At 42.8% G+C, this 15451-nt stretch overlaps 1 protein-coding gene and 1 long non-coding RNA gene across 3 annotated transcripts in view; one reads left to right on the top strand and one right to left on the bottom strand.

The window, feature by feature from the left end:
- Nucleotides 1-15451, top strand: part of SLC35F4 (solute carrier family 35 member F4) — a gene marked incomplete at its 5' end in the record, with an annotated part of 295837 nt that overhangs the window by 174949 nt on the left and 105437 nt on the right. The gene's annotated exons all lie outside the window — the stretch shown is intronic.
- Nucleotides 6167-15451, bottom strand: part of LOC309655395 — a 206610-nt gene continuing 197325 nt past the window's right edge. The window contains exon 3 of the long non-coding RNA XR_014260811.1: nucleotides 6167-11936. This is a non-coding gene — a long non-coding RNA (uncharacterized lncRNA). The remainder of the gene's footprint in view (nucleotides 11937-15451) is intronic.

Below are 15451 nucleotides of genomic sequence, written 5' to 3' on the forward strand. Positions count from 1 at the left end.
ATGTCACATGTAATATCGAGTGGGAATTTTTGCAGTGTTCTGATTTACAGTTAAGGCCTAAAGCTCAAAACAAATGATGGTAGGTATCCCATGAACCACCCATGACTGGGGCTGGACATCTGCCCCCCCCCACTTTCGTACCCCCAGCTGCCTAGGCAGCTAACTAAAGAGCTAACAGAATCTGCCCACAAACCCTCCAACCCTGAGGAGACCCTTGAGAGAGAGGACAGAGGGAATGTTCTCTGCCTCAAAGCCAAATGAAGTGAGGGGACCCCTGGAGAATCACTCTTACTGACTGAGGGTTCCTTCCAGAAGGGGTGACTGGCATAGGGTTTTTACTCACACCGCACACCCATCTTAATGTCTCTGCCAGGAGAGAGGCTGGGAAGAACACTTCTGGTGCCGCTGGGGGACAAGGTGAGGGGAAACGTAAGCATGGAGGCTGGTGCTCGTGTCTGGTCTAGAGAGGCCCCCCTGGAACAGCCTGCACCAGAGGGGATGTGCAGAGCTAGGAGGTGCCCAGTTTTCTGGCTATTTTTTTAATTAATTTTTCTTGGAGTATATTTGCTTTACAATATTGTGTTAGTTTCTACTGTACAGCAAAATGAATCAGTTATACGTATATACATATCCCCTCTTTTTTAGATTTCCTTCCCATTTAGGTCACCACAGAGCACTGAGTGGAGTTCCCTGCGCCATTATGAATAAAACTGCTATGAAAATTCTTGTACAAGTTTTTATGAATATGTTTTCATCTGTGGGTGGGGGTAGTAGATGCCATGGAGTGCAATTGCTAGGTGATAAGCCAGGCATATGTTTAGTTTTATTTTAAAAACTGCCACACTTCTTTGCAAACAGATTGTGCCATTTTGTATTCCCCCCGACGTGAATCAGAGGTCCAGTTGCTCTCTTACTGCCAACATTTGCGGTTGTCAATCTTTTTTATTTTGGCCATTCTGGTAGTTGTTGTAGTGGTATCTTCCTGTGGTTTAATTTGCATTTCTTTTTTTTTTAAAATAAATTTATTTATTTATTTTATTTTTGGCTGTGTTGGGTCTTCGTTGCTGCGCATGGGCTTTCTCTAGTTGCAGTGAGTGGGGGCTACTCTTCGTTGTGGTGCGTGGGCTTCTCACTGCGCTGGCTTCTCTTGTTGCAGAGCACAGGTTCTAGGCTCACGGGCTTCAGTAGTTGCAGCACGCAGGCTCAGTAGCTGTGGCTTGCAGGCTCTAGAGCACAGGCTCAGTAGTTGCGGAGCAGGGGCTTAGTTGCTCCGGCATGTGGGATCTTCCTGGACCAGGGCTAGAACCTCTGTCCCCTGCACTGGCAGGTGAATTCTTAACCACTGTGCCACCAGGGAAGTTCCTTAATTTGCATTTCTCTGATGACTAATGATGTTGTGCACATTTGTTGAGGTTAATTGATCATTTATAGATCTTATTTTATGAAGTGTGTGTTCAGATATTTTGTCCATTTTGGGGCAAAAAGTTGTTTACCAAGTTCTTTATTATTTCATTGATACTAGTCATTAGTGAGATATGTTTCTCTCAGTCTATGGCTCACCTATTAATTTTCTTAGTGGTATCCTTTAATGAACCAGAAGTTCTTAATTTTGATGAAGTCTAATTATCAGATGTTTTGTTTATGGTTTTTGTTTTCTGTGACCTCTCTAAGATAACTCTGACTACCTCCAGGCCACAGAGTTATTCTGTTTTCTTCTAAAAGTGCTTCTGACACCTCTTCCCCCCACCCCCAAGGCTGCATTCATTGCCCTGGACCATCCCCAGAGTAGACATTTCTTTGAGAAGAGTCAGCCCTTCAACCATTCCTCTTGGAATTAAGGGTGGAAAAGGGAGCAGCCCTATCAGACCAGTATATATTTCTCAAATCTCCTGGAATCCTGGTGAATAAATATTTCTCCATCCTGTTACATGTACATATCACCTTTATTCCACATCCTGATCCCATGAAAGGTATTATTAGCCCATTTTACAGATCCAGAAAATGAGGCTCACAGAGATGAAGTAATCTGCTCAAAATCACCCAGCTTCACAACTGGAAATCAAACCTTCAAATTCTTGATTCCAAAACTGTGCTCGTCATTACTCCCCTAAACCTGAGACTATACCATTCGTGGTGGCCGTCATTGCAGACCCCCTAGCGCTTCACTCCCATGTTATTAAGCTGTCATTCCAACCTTCTGATCCCTCCATCTGTATTGCTCCTGTTTCTTAATTGGTTTGTCTTACAAAACAGAGACATATTGAAAGTAGTGTATGAAGATTAACAGGGTTCATGAGATAAGCTGCTGACTCAAATTTAAAATACTTTGTTGCCTTTTCTTAAAGGGTTATATTAGGCAAATTTTAATTTCCGTTTCCTTCAAGAAAATTTTAAATTAGCACCGTGAAATTGTGAAAACTGCTTGGTGGGAGGGGGTGGTGTGCTTAAGGTCTCTGTTTCACATGAAAGGATTCAGCTTTTGCCAGGGGTCCACTTTTCTGTCTTAACTATGTTATTCTAACTGTAAGTGAAAAAAAACTTACCTTCTAGATCTTTCTTACCATGCTGGATAAGAATCCAAATAAGGACATCTGTTTTTCATTTATTTTTTTCTCATAGGTTTCCAACACTAAAAAGCATATGTCAAGCTCTCTGAAGTAGATTTTAAGCATAAATGAAAACAATATATAATACAGAGAAGAGCTTCACTTTTCAGGAGAGTTATTTTACAACTATATAGCAGCATGTTAATTTTGTCCTGATTTAACATGTTTCACAGGGGCCAATAGCTTATCTTTGTGAGCTTAATAGGGGAAAATGCCAGGGACCTGAATTTTTCCTCCATAATAAACCATTAGAGAGCACGTGGGTCATGATGTATGTCATCATGGCCCAAGTTTTGGGTTCGAGAGTTGAGATCACTGTTATTGTAATAAATCTTGATTTTTCACTTTTAAATGTGAGTGTCAGAGCTGGGCTACAGAGCCCCCTGCCCAGGACAAGTACAATGTTTTCAGGACCTTTGTTGACAATGGCCTGGCTGAACTTGGCAGCAGCTGTAAGGTAACAGCAGAAGGTGATGGACCTTAGGAGTGAGCAACAGGTAATGGAGCACTTAGGAAGAAGCATGTGACTTCTGGGAATGGGCTGGTGCTGTGACTCAGCCCAACTCAGAGAATGTTCTAGATATGTTCTCTGAGCAAAGTAGATCAGTGAGCTCCAAAATGCAGACAAGCACCATGTGTCTGAAGCCATGGGACATTTTTCTCTTTTCTCTTAAGTTGGGTTCTCCTAGAAGCAGATCCTGAGCTAAGGATTCAAGTGTAAGTAATTTATTAAAGAAATGCTCCCAGGAGCAAGGGAAGCAGGGTAGGGAAGGAGAAGAAACCAAGAAAGGATGTGGTTTCAAGTGATGTCTCATACTCAGCCTGATTCTCTTGGAAGCTTTAGAATGTTAATTATACCAGGGTTTGTATTGCTTCATGCTGAAGAAGCTGGGTTTGTTACCAAACCTGGACTTGGCTCCATTTGCCTGTGCATGTTAAAGCCAATCTACTGGGTTGTGATAAAGGAAAATACAGTGTTTATTGCAGGACGACAAGAAAGGAGAATGGGCAGCACATCTCTAAAGACCCAAACTCCCCAATGGCTTTCAGGGAAAGGTTTTTAAAGGCAGTGTGAAGGAGGGGGCTGCAGAGTGTGTAATCAGCTAGTGCAAAATTCTCAGATTGGTTGGCATCAAGGGGAAGTTTCGAGCATCTCCTATCTTCTGGTTTCAACTGGTCTGGAATCCACATGCCTGAGGCCAGCAGTTTTCAGCTGGTGGTGGTCTGCTTCCTGTACAAATGACTTAGGAATGTGTGTCAGACCTTGATTTATATCTTTCAGGGAACTGGGAGTGACTAAGAGTCCACTCTGCTATGTGGCTGGTTTATAGTCTAAATTGTTACCAGTTTCCCAGCCCAGCAGCTATTCTTGGTTTCTACATCTTCACATTTCTTAATCATTAACTCTTGAGCCAGCCTTTTGAGACTCAGGGAAGGCCTGGGAGACTAAAGCAAAAGCATTTTACTTTTACTTCCTTACAAACAGAAACACCTTTGTAAGGTGCTCTTAGTTCTGAGACTCACTCCCTTTAACCTTTATTTATTTTATTGAAGTATAGTTGATTTACATTGTGTTAATTTCTACTGTACAGCAAAGTGATTCAGTTTTATATATATATATATATATGTATATATACACATACATACATTCTTTCTTAGATTTATGGTTTATCACAGGATATTGAATATAGTTCCCTGTGCTATACAGTCGGACTTTGTTGTTTATCCATTGTAGTTTGCATCTGCTAACCCCAAACTCCCAACCTATCCCTCCCCCACCACCCCCTTCTGGCAACCACGAGTCTGTTCTTTATGTCTGTGGAGACTCACTCCCTTTAAAAACATTTGGACAACATGTACAGATGGTCCAGTAGAAGATGCCTCACCCTCTCCTTCCCTCCCTCCCCCACACTTATTCACACAAATGTGGGGGAGGGCATGTGCATCTGTGAGTGGTCATATTATGGGCGATTTTAATGTTTTCTTTAGTCTACTCTATACTCCTTTTTCTGCCTGAGGTACTCTCTCTCTCTTCCTGGAAGACCTACATCAAAAGTGACCCCTACCTGATGCCCTTGCCCACGCTTCCTCCCACTGAAGAGTTCATAGCTCGCATCCTCGCCCTAGAGCACTCCAGGTGTGTGACCATCCTAGGAGTTTCAGTATCACAGTTCTTGCTTGGAGTCTCTGTCTCCCGGGGGGCAATGTTGTGGCATCTTTGTATCCACTAGCAAGCCCAGCCTAGGTTCCTCAGAATGAAACATTCTGAATCTGCCTTGGAGTTTTCTTGACCACTTCTTGCTTCTCTGAGTGATCACAGTGAATTGAAAAAAAAATTAGATATATTCTTTTGGCCATCATCCCTGTTTTACTGTTTGTGTATCAGTTTTGGGTTTTTATTTGTGTGTGTCTGTGTGTGTGTGTTTTCTTTGCTGTGTAACAAATTACCACAAACTTAATGACTTATCATACATTTATTATTTCACAGTTTTGTGGTCAGAAGTCTGGGCATGGATTAATTCCTCTGCTTAGGGTCTCCCAAAGCTGCAATCAAGGTGTCAACCGAGCAGTGTTCTTAGCTCAGCTGGGGAAGAATTCATTTCCCAGCTCATTCAGGCTCTTGGCAGAATTCCTTTCCTTGTGGGTGTAGGACTGAGGGCCCTAGCTTTTTGCTGGCTGGAGGCTGAAGGCTGCCCTCAGGTCCTGGAAGACTGAAGGTCATTGATTGATCATCTTACCTAGATGAAGCCTGCATGATATTGTGCTGAATGAGGAAAGCAAGCCTGGGTAGAACTGGATAATTTAGAACTCTGAGAATACCCCAGTTCAAGTTCTGGGTCTCTCGTCACACTCACTTGTGAGAGGCTGTGATGTAAGGAAATTGTCAGTTGTTCCTCACTTTTGGTCTGTACATGCAGCAAAGGACTTTCCCATTAGCTGAGGAAATTAGCTTAGTATATTCAGTGTCACTGAGATTCTGGGAGCAGAGGAATCCCTTTTGAATCCTGGCTCTACTACTTACTATCCGATGACCTTGAACAAGGTATTTAATATCCCTGAGCTAAAGTTTCCTAAGCCTTAAAACTGAGATAATAATGGTGCTGGCCTCATAGGGTTGTCAAGAGGATTAAATGAGGAGATCTAAATAAAGTGATGTATATACAGCTGGCCCATAATTCTACGTCTGGTGCCGTCAATTTTGGCTATTGTTATTATCACTGAAAATTTACAGTTGTGGTCCATGTTAAACAGACTTTAGGAGGATGAGAAGAGTCTGGGTGGGTGGTCTGGAAGGCTTGAATTGAGAAATGGTATATTTTCTACTCTTGCAAGTGTCTTTTTCTCTATAAACCTCTGCTTGTTCTCTGTCTTTAAGGTGCAGTGTATGTATGTGTGTTTGAAAGTGTGAGGAGTGGACGGCAAAGGGGAGGAAAGGAGAAGGTGAAAGAAAGTCCCAGTATAGTTTGGCCCTGCCCTGAAGCAGAAACATATGTTAAATCAGCCCTTGGAGGAATGGCGGGGGGCAGGGGGGGGTGGCGGGAGGGGGGGGCACACCCGCCCCACACCTTGGGAAGCCAGTGTCACTTTTTACTCTCACTCCTTGGTTAGGTTGTTTTCAAACCTGGAGCCTCATGTGCCACTGTGGCCTTCTGATTAATGACACAGGACTGGAGATCAGAAAGCCCGATTTTCAAAGAAACACCTCCCTAGCTGATAGGGAGGTGTTCTTTGAAAAAGAGCTGATACATTTATTGCCATACATGGATGGAAGCATTGTTTCCATCCTGAGTTCAGTATAATCCATGGCTGTCTGACTTCCCACCCCCATGCTACCTGTTAAATGGACGTCTGCACCGTTCCAGTGACAAAAGAGAGGATAACACCCTGGGACCCAATCATTCCTTAGCAATTTTGAAATCACAAGCAGTGTGCTTGCTGAACCTCGGGCTGACATAAATGTGTATTCTCTGCACTTCTGTCTCCAGTAGCTGTCTTACAATCAACAGATACCTGATTATTAGTAACTGTCTCTCGAGGTGATGAGCAAAACTAAACCACCCTCATTCTCTTATTAGTTTACAGCCATTAATACTTCCATCAAGGTTTATCAGGTATTTTATTCCATGTACAGCATGGTACTGCTATGAGAGATTTTTTTTTCTAATAAAAGCTGAAACTCCAAATTTTTATATGAACTCTCCCAAACATTGTATGTTGGCAACCAATGGAAAAAAATAAATAGACTATTTGGACCAACCGAAACATGCCTGTGAGCTGCCAATTTGTGATCTCTTGCATGTGCCTTTGCCTCATGTCCCAGGATGGTTTGTACTTTCTTGTCATGGAATAAGAAGTGATACTGACCTGTCACTCCTAACGAGGCCCCAGCAGCCTGATTTCACCAGCAGACCAATTTATGGAGATCCGCATGTTCTGTTTTTAGTTACCTGTGGTGCTTTCCATTGCCTGAACCCTGAGGAACTAAAGGGTTGACGCTTGTCCCAAATGTGTCACTGACAAACTGGAGAAATCTGCGCAATCACATTGAGATGTCAGGTGTGTGTAACTGTGTCCTGGCTCTGGGGTCCCTGTACTGTAATGACAGGTCTCTTATTTGGGATTCCCAGTAGAACTTTCAGAGGCTGCTGAGTGAACAATAGCAAACAGTTAGGAGGCTTGGTAGCAGGAGGGCCCTTGTAGGTGAGGCTAATACTGTGCTTATCTGATCTTCCCCTGAACCACTTCAACCCGGGCTCCAGAAGTGGAAGACTGATTGGCATTTGGAGACAAATGTGAATTCCGTAATTGGGCAACAATTAGCGATTAGTTTTACCAAAGGACAAAGGACCGCTGTTCTGCTGTTTGCTTTGTTGCTGCTCAATTGTCTTACGTAATGTTGATGCTAATGAGGAATGTTCTGCATCTCATACAGTAAAGCTGAATCAGGAGGGTTCAGGTAGCGGACACAAGGCGCACTCAGAACGGGTGATTGAATGGAGCGTAGTAAAGGGACTAGAAGTTTGGTCGGACTTACGGGAAACCAACGGGAAATAGTGAAGCAGGGAGCTGCTTCTACCCACGGACATGAAGCGACCAGGGAAACGAGTGACCTCCCTGAAAAAGAAACTGTAACTCTAGGAGGGGGCCACCAAATGTGAGTTGTGGTGCTCTTCTAAGAGCACAAGCACGGACAACCATGGCCCAGGGGAGTGACCTCCCTCTCCTGCCTCCTGTCTCCTACCAGAGCTTCACACTGGCCAGTCCCAACCAGAAACTGGAAGCCTAGGGAGCCCGGTTCACTCAGTTCCCAGAAGTCTGCCTCTGGGAGCACAGCAGGGTGGGAGAGGATGGAGAGTGAGTCTGACGGGGGAAATGTGGAATATCCAGCACACCTTGCCAACTCTTAGAAGATGCGCTAATCACAACATTTCCCTGGTGTCAATGTCAGCTCATTTCTAATGGGCATTAGTTAGTATGGTGCCCAAATTATTAATGATCTATATAACTTCCCTGAAAAAGGACTAGGGAGAAAAGAGGCTCAATCCAAGTTACAGAACTCTGATTATGGTATGAATTTCTGTGCTGTTTTCAAAGGATGCATTGGGAGCTGCTGGAGTGAATGGTGGCAGCCAACACACGGGCCAGGGTCCCAGATGTCTGCCTTCCTGCACTGTGCTTAAGATAATGCTTTTGATTTGAATGGCTTTCAAATCATGAATTCAATTTTCATCTCACCACAGGTCTCACTACTCCCTAATGTTATACCTGTTCTTTATGTTCCTGCTGGCTGTTGAATGCCCTTGAGTTTGTGACCCTAAATCTAAACCTCAGAGGAGTGGTTCTCAGAGTGTGGCCAGTATTACTGGGAACCTGTTAGAAACGCAGATTATCAGACTCCACTCCAGATATACTGAGTCAGGAACTTTGAGAGAGGGGCCGAGTAAACTGTTTTAACAAACCTTCAGGGACATTCTGATGCTCACCGAAGTCTGAGACTCACTGCTCTAGAAGTTAGGACCCTATTCTCCTGTCATATAGGACACATTCACTCTGGATCCATAACCTTCATATTCCTTCCCACACAGGAGTTCCGTATCCTGACTCAAGTCCTTCAGGAAGCTGGCCTTTCTTATCAGTAGTATTGGGATTGATTCTTACTGATTTATTATTGCTACAGTTATTTTCTGGTTTAAGATCATTGCATTGCCAATACCATGTTAAAAGGTCCATGAAAGGTGGGAGTGGAACCCAAAAGCCAATAATGTTGGGTTGTATGTCTGACTTTCTTGGGTTGGGCTGGTAAAATACTGTAATAAAATAGATCCTGAAAATTCTAAAGCTTGAGAGCATGATCTAGTAGGCATGAGGGATATATAGGAATAAACCTCTGAAGATGAGAATACATACACTCTCCCTGCTATGGGGCTGCTGTCTGTCTGGTGAACCTGAGCTCTAGAAGTATTTACCCAGCCAAGCAGAAAAGAGGAAAACAAAACCTAACCCTGGTTTGGTCCCTGGTTCTTCAAACCATTTTGTCTTGGATTTCTGGAGACTAATTATCTTGGTAAAACAGGCAGAAATAAGACCATCAAGGATAAAAAGGCTCTTCCCACCTCCTGCTCACTGCTGCCCCCTAGCCGTGGTCCCAGTGATTGGCTGTGAGCCCCAGAGGCTCTTGAGGGATTTGAGGCACCAGAAAGGGCAGTGACATGACAGTGACTGGGTGACCGTGGACGAGTCCTTTCGTTTCTGTCGACGTGGATCTGCAAAAATGAGAAGCCTGAAAGGGCTGCTCCAGTATTCTTTGACTATTTACCTGGTGACAAGATTGGTCTGCCTGATTTAATTTTCACTAAAACTATTGCCTGAAACCATTTACCGTGCAGAAGAAAATTGGCAGTACAAACTGGCATGCGTTGGCCAAGTGGATGCATTAATTCTCTATTGCTGAATAACAAATTATCCCACGATGCACAGCTTACAACAACAAATATTTATTATTTCACCCAGTTTCTGAGAGTCAGGAATCTGGGAATGGCTTAATTGGCCAGTTCTGGCTCTGAGTCTCTCATGAGGTTGCAGTCAAAATGTTTAATGTCTTGATTGGGCTTGGCGATCTGTTTTCAAATTTGCTCATGATGGCAGAGGCTTCAGTTTCTTGCTACATGGGCCTCTTCTCAAGGCTGCTCACATATGGCAGCTGGCTTTCCCCAGAGTGGATGATCTGGTAAGGAAAATGAGCCATCAGGACAGTGTTGTTGGTACCCTAATCTCAAAAGTGACATGCTATCAATTCTACTGTATTCTATTGGTCATACAGGCCAACCCTAGTTCAAAGTGGGAAGGGACTGCACGAGGGTGTGAACACCAGCAGACAGGGACCATTGGGGTCCTGTCTTGGACCCCATTTTGGAGGCTGGTTACCACCATGGACCACGTAGCTGCTGATGGGTTGCTTCACATCAGAAGCTGTCAGAACAGCTGTGAACTGTGAATGTAGACCAGCAGGAGGCGGTCAAGAGCCAAAATCTTTTTGCTGATTGTGATGCTTTTGAATCTATTCCAGTTACTGCTTTTGAATGTTTCATTTACACACTACTGCAACAGCATGGGCCAGTTATATGTGCACATACACACGGCTGAAGGTAGTGGCCTACAAGGGTTCACCAGCCAAAAAGCCTCTGCAAATTGTGTTTCATCTACCCTTTTGGGCCAGGCCCATTTCTTCCAGTTGAGCCCCATTTTTCTAGGATGCTCAAACATATTTGGTAACCTCTCACAAACCAACAAGCATCTTCTGAGCATTTGCCTGTTAGCGTAGCTGAGTGGAGATGCAGAGCTCCCCACATTTCCGGTGGGCCTGAATTTTGCTGATTTGGGACCAAATCAGTAGGTACTAATTTGCCTACAACTCTGCTTACAATAACTAGCTCACCACTTCATGCTTCTTCAGCAGGCTTCTTGGAGTCACTTTTTAATTTTTATAGTAGATCTGCTCCATCATGAAAGTAATTTTTTTCATGATTATTTTCTCAAAACACTTTACTCTTATTTTGAGGGGAGAGTTTATTAAGTGAAGACATTGATTGTAATTTGTCACTGAGTTGTTTATTTTTCTCACATTTAAGTGAATGATGTTAAAGCTGAGGTCCACACCCTCAGCTAAGTGCTCTTTAATTCACAGAGAAAGAACTCATGTGGTGGTTAAATGCATAGGCTCCAGGACTACATCACTTAGGATCAAATCCTGATTCTGCCATTTACCAGAAGAGAGACCTTGAAGGAGATACTTAACAACTCCTCTGTGCCTCAGTCTCCTCACCTGTAAAATGGGAAGACTAGTAGCACCTAGCCCATAAACAGTATCTGGCTTATAAGAAACACTATGTAAATATTAGCCACTGTTGTTATTTAATACTTGCTGCTCCCTTTGAGGTCTCTGTGTGGTACAGACGCAGCTCAATGTAGGAAGTTACATACTCCAACAGCTGAGACCCCAAGGAGGCTTCCTGGCTTAGGCTATCTGCCAATGTTCCTTTTTCCCTTGCTGCAGGCTCCAGGGACTTGGCCTGCTTCCCTTCCTTTTTCTTTTTTTTTTAACTTCTAGAATTTTTCAAAAGCCTTCATCATTGCATTTTAGTTATTTATTTTAAAATTTATTTTATTGAAGTATAGTTGATTTACAATGTCGTGTTAATTTCTGCTGTATAGCAAAGTGATTCAGTTATACACACACACACACACACACACACACACACACACACACATATATATACATTTTTTTCATATTCTTTTCCATTATGGTTTATCACAGGATATTGAATACAGTTCCCTGTGCTATACAGTAGGACCTTGTTGTTTATCCATTCACTATATAATGGTTTGCATCTACTAATCCCAAACTCCCAATCCATCTCTCTCCCACTCTCCCTCCCCCTTTCCCTTCCTTTAATTACTGCCCCAATCTCTTTGCCTCTTGGGATTCCTTTCTACTCATGACCAACTGGAAAGGGAGAGGCTTCCCACCCCTTTGTTGTCCTGGAAGCCAGGCACACGGTTCCTGCCCATTTTACGGATTTCCCTGCTAACTACTGCAGGGAAACAGCCCCACACCTGGGGAAGGTAGGCAGCCAAAGAAATCTCCCTGAATTCTTATGACTCAAGATTCTGCTTCGTTGTCTCTTGGCTTCCTGCGTGATGATACCCAGGAGCCCAGCAGTCCCATCTCCTCTCTTTCCTAAGGAGGAACGTCAGACCCTCTCGTCATCTCCTCTTCTTTCTGTTTGGGTCCTCTTGACTCCTTTCTGCTTGAAGGCTCTGCTTCTAGACCTAAAATATTCAAGTGGGGAACAGTGCATAGAAGTTAGATCATTTATTTTTTTAGAAATACATATTGAGTGTTATATGCTAAGCACTTTTCTAGCGGTTGTTTGCCTGGGTTCTTTGCATCTGGGGTCGGGGTGGTAGGGACAGGTGACATCCAGATCTACAGAGCATTGCCCACTGAGTCAGGCTTCACGATCCTTAGCATTTTTCCAAAGAACCTTGGCAACCAGAATCATATCTGGCTTTATACTTATCTCAGTTTAGGAATTGTTGTTCAAACTAGGAATCAATGATGTGCCCTTAAATGTAAAAGAGAAAAAAAAAAAAAAAGAAAAAATATCAGGAAGCCCCATGGAACCTGACAGATAAAGACTCCTTTTTACCTGCTACTTATTTCTACTAAAGGAGTTTCTTTCCTCTCTAATTCATTGTTGAGCATCTCAAATATATGCAAACATACAAAGAAATTTATTGTAGACCTGACAAATACCACGGTCGCTGTGACAAGTACTGAATCAAAGTTGTTTCAACACAGATGTTCCCATTTGATAAAGAGACACTTAAAATAATGAATTGGAACATCTAGAAGCTTACATGTTTGGCATCAATTTTATTAATAAAGTATTAGGAGAACAAATATTTTGTATTAAATCATAGCTAACTGCTTCTCTGAAAAATAGTATAAATTTCTCCTTTCATAGAGAGGCTTTCATCTGGGTTGCTTAGTGCATTTAATGGATATTAAGAAATAAAACGTTCTTGTCAGATGATACTAAATGACAACTATGATCTCTACTTTGAAGAGGGAAGAATGGAGTCACCAAGGAGAAAAGCAACTTGCCTGAGTTTTCATAATCATAGCAGCTCTTTCTCATTGAGCATCTACCATGCGTCAGGCACACTATTAACATGCTTTATGTGTATTCCCATTTGATTCTTCAAAAACCTCCATGAATCGGTTCAATAATTGAGGCTCAGAGGGGTTAGGTAACGTCCTCAAAGTGACACAGTAACTTACCCAAGCTCTACCACTGTGTTATATGTACTCAATTAGTGGCGAATGCAGAACTGAAACTTTTCTCTTTTGGCACCTAAGCCTATGTTCCTTTATCTAATTATTTTAGCATGTTTTAAAACCTCAAATTTCTGAGAATAATGAATTATCCACCAGTATGATTATGCTAATTAAATCATAGTCAGGGCCTGATTTCTGACTCAGGGCTGCCACCTATGTGGAGAAGAACTATCCAACCCCAACTGGCAGCATGAACTTTCTGTAGCTGCACAGACTCTCCTGGGTAATGCTATCTGTGACACAGTGGAGAAAAGCAAGGGCCAGCGCAAATCCTGTATTTGGGGGAAAATGATGAATACATGATACTGTGATAGTCTTTCTAGCAATCCTTAGGCTGAGGTGGTAGGGTAAATTATATCACACCCCCAAACCCTACAAATACTAACGGCAATGTGTTGTTAATATAGAAAGTCCATGAACAGAAGAAATAGACCCATAGCATGAGATGGCCCTCAGTTCTGATTTACAGCTTAAATTGATGTATCAGAAGGATCAGTGCTGGACAGTTGTGCTCAACACATTCTAACAGAGACAACATCCTAACAAGATCAAGCCGTGGTGGGAATCTCATGCCCCTTCCTCCCTCCTCCACGATCCTCGAAAAGTTGAAAGATAGAAAAAGACACACTTGGAAACTAACTTCTGTGGAAAAGACTTGGCAGAGAGGAAATCAAGGAAAGCAAACAAAAGCCACTTGAGTCAGAGACCCAGATGATGGTTACATTTGTGCTAATTCATTGATAGCTTTGGTGCCTAGTCAAAATTGAACCCTGATTCGGCCCCTACCCTGTGTAAGTCTATGTGCTTGGTGCATTGAGGAAACCAACATATATATGCCTTGTGGATCATGCTATCTAATAAGCAGAGACAAGATGCACAAATAAATGGAGTCATGATAGAATGTAATCATTGTGCAAAGTCATTTATTCTAAGAATGTCACAGAAGTACGGACGGGAGGAGGACAAATTCTTATCGGCGGAATTAGATAGGATTTGGCACATGTTATTGGGGGCAAGAAATAACAATCAGAACAATAAAAATAAAGGCACAGAAATAGAAAGTTTAAGCAAAGTTTAAATGAAATCAGTAGTTCAATTTACTAGAATACAAGATGTGAATGGGGGATAAAGTAAGAAGATGAAGTTGGGAATGCACGTAGGGAAGAGATGGAACAGAGCCTGGAGTAATCTGTGCTAAGATGTGTAACATTTACTCTGGAGGCAAGGGAAGCTCTTGGAGACGCTTGAACAGAAGAGTGAGAGGATCAGCCCTGTGCCTTAGGAAATTGATCCCAGCAGCCATGTGGAGCAATGCCCTCTTCCTTTATTCCTCAGGGATGCTCTTCATGGATTATGGGATCAGGCGATCTCATGCATCAGGATATAAATGAGTGGGAGGAATGACACTAGAAGAGTAGCCATTCTAATCTATGCAAATGATCATTTTTCAATGTTGGCATTTTGTTATGGGTGATAAATTAGGAGTGATGTTGTTAATAACTGGTTGTGATACTCAAGCATTAGGTTATAACTGTTGATGTAGAGGGTGAGTCTGTAGGTGTTAGCACCAAGAACTAAGAAAAGGTCATGGAAGCCTGTGGTGTGGGCATTGACAGGAATACAGCTGCCCTTATCCTTTCAGTCTGCTATAAAAGAATACCGTAGACTTGGTGGATTATAAACAACGGAAATGTATTTCTCACAGCTCTGGAGGCTGGGAAGACCAATATCAAGGCACCAGCAAATCTGGTGTCTGGTGAGAGCTCACATCCAAGTAAATAGAGGGCTGTGTTCTTGCTGTGTCCTCACATGGTAGAAGGCGCAAGGGAGCTCTCTGGGATCTCTTCTATAAGGGCACTAATTTCATTCAGGAGGGCCCCTTTGCAGGGACACAAACATTCCATCTACAGTAACAGCTTTAGATGAGGTGGTGTAAGGACTGAGAATTAAGCACGAAGCCACAGTGTATGGTTGTGTTTTGGAACAAGCTTTATAGGTAAGCTTTGTGAATTGCAGCCCCTAGGGTGATGTCACACACACTCTGCTGCAGCCCTAAATCCTCACACCTCCTCACCACTGCGGGTTTCACAACACTTCTGGATATTGAAGCCCTAAGTTAGGTCTTTAGATCACTTGGATATAAGAAATCCCGATGACTTGTTGCTCTGTTTTTCCAGTCTACCCTACTGTATGCTCGATGAGGACACATACCTGTCAATCTTGTGTTCTTCCACGGCTCTTGGTACAATGCCTCCCACCTCCCCAAAGAGAGCAGGCACTCAACTATTTGTTAAATCGCATACAATTTTAGAGATTATTTATCTTTTATTTTTTTAAAGGAAGAATAGAGAGGCAGTTCAGTGTCAGCTTACCCTTTCTGATACACACTAATATACACTGAATCGACAGGGTGACTCCAGATAGTGGAGAGAGACATTTCCAG

Source organism: Balaenoptera physalus, assembly GCF_965194825.1.
Source record: "Balaenoptera physalus genome assembly, chromosome: 2".
Classification (NCBI taxonomy): domain Eukaryota; kingdom Metazoa; phylum Chordata; class Mammalia; order Artiodactyla; family Balaenopteridae; genus Balaenoptera; species Balaenoptera physalus.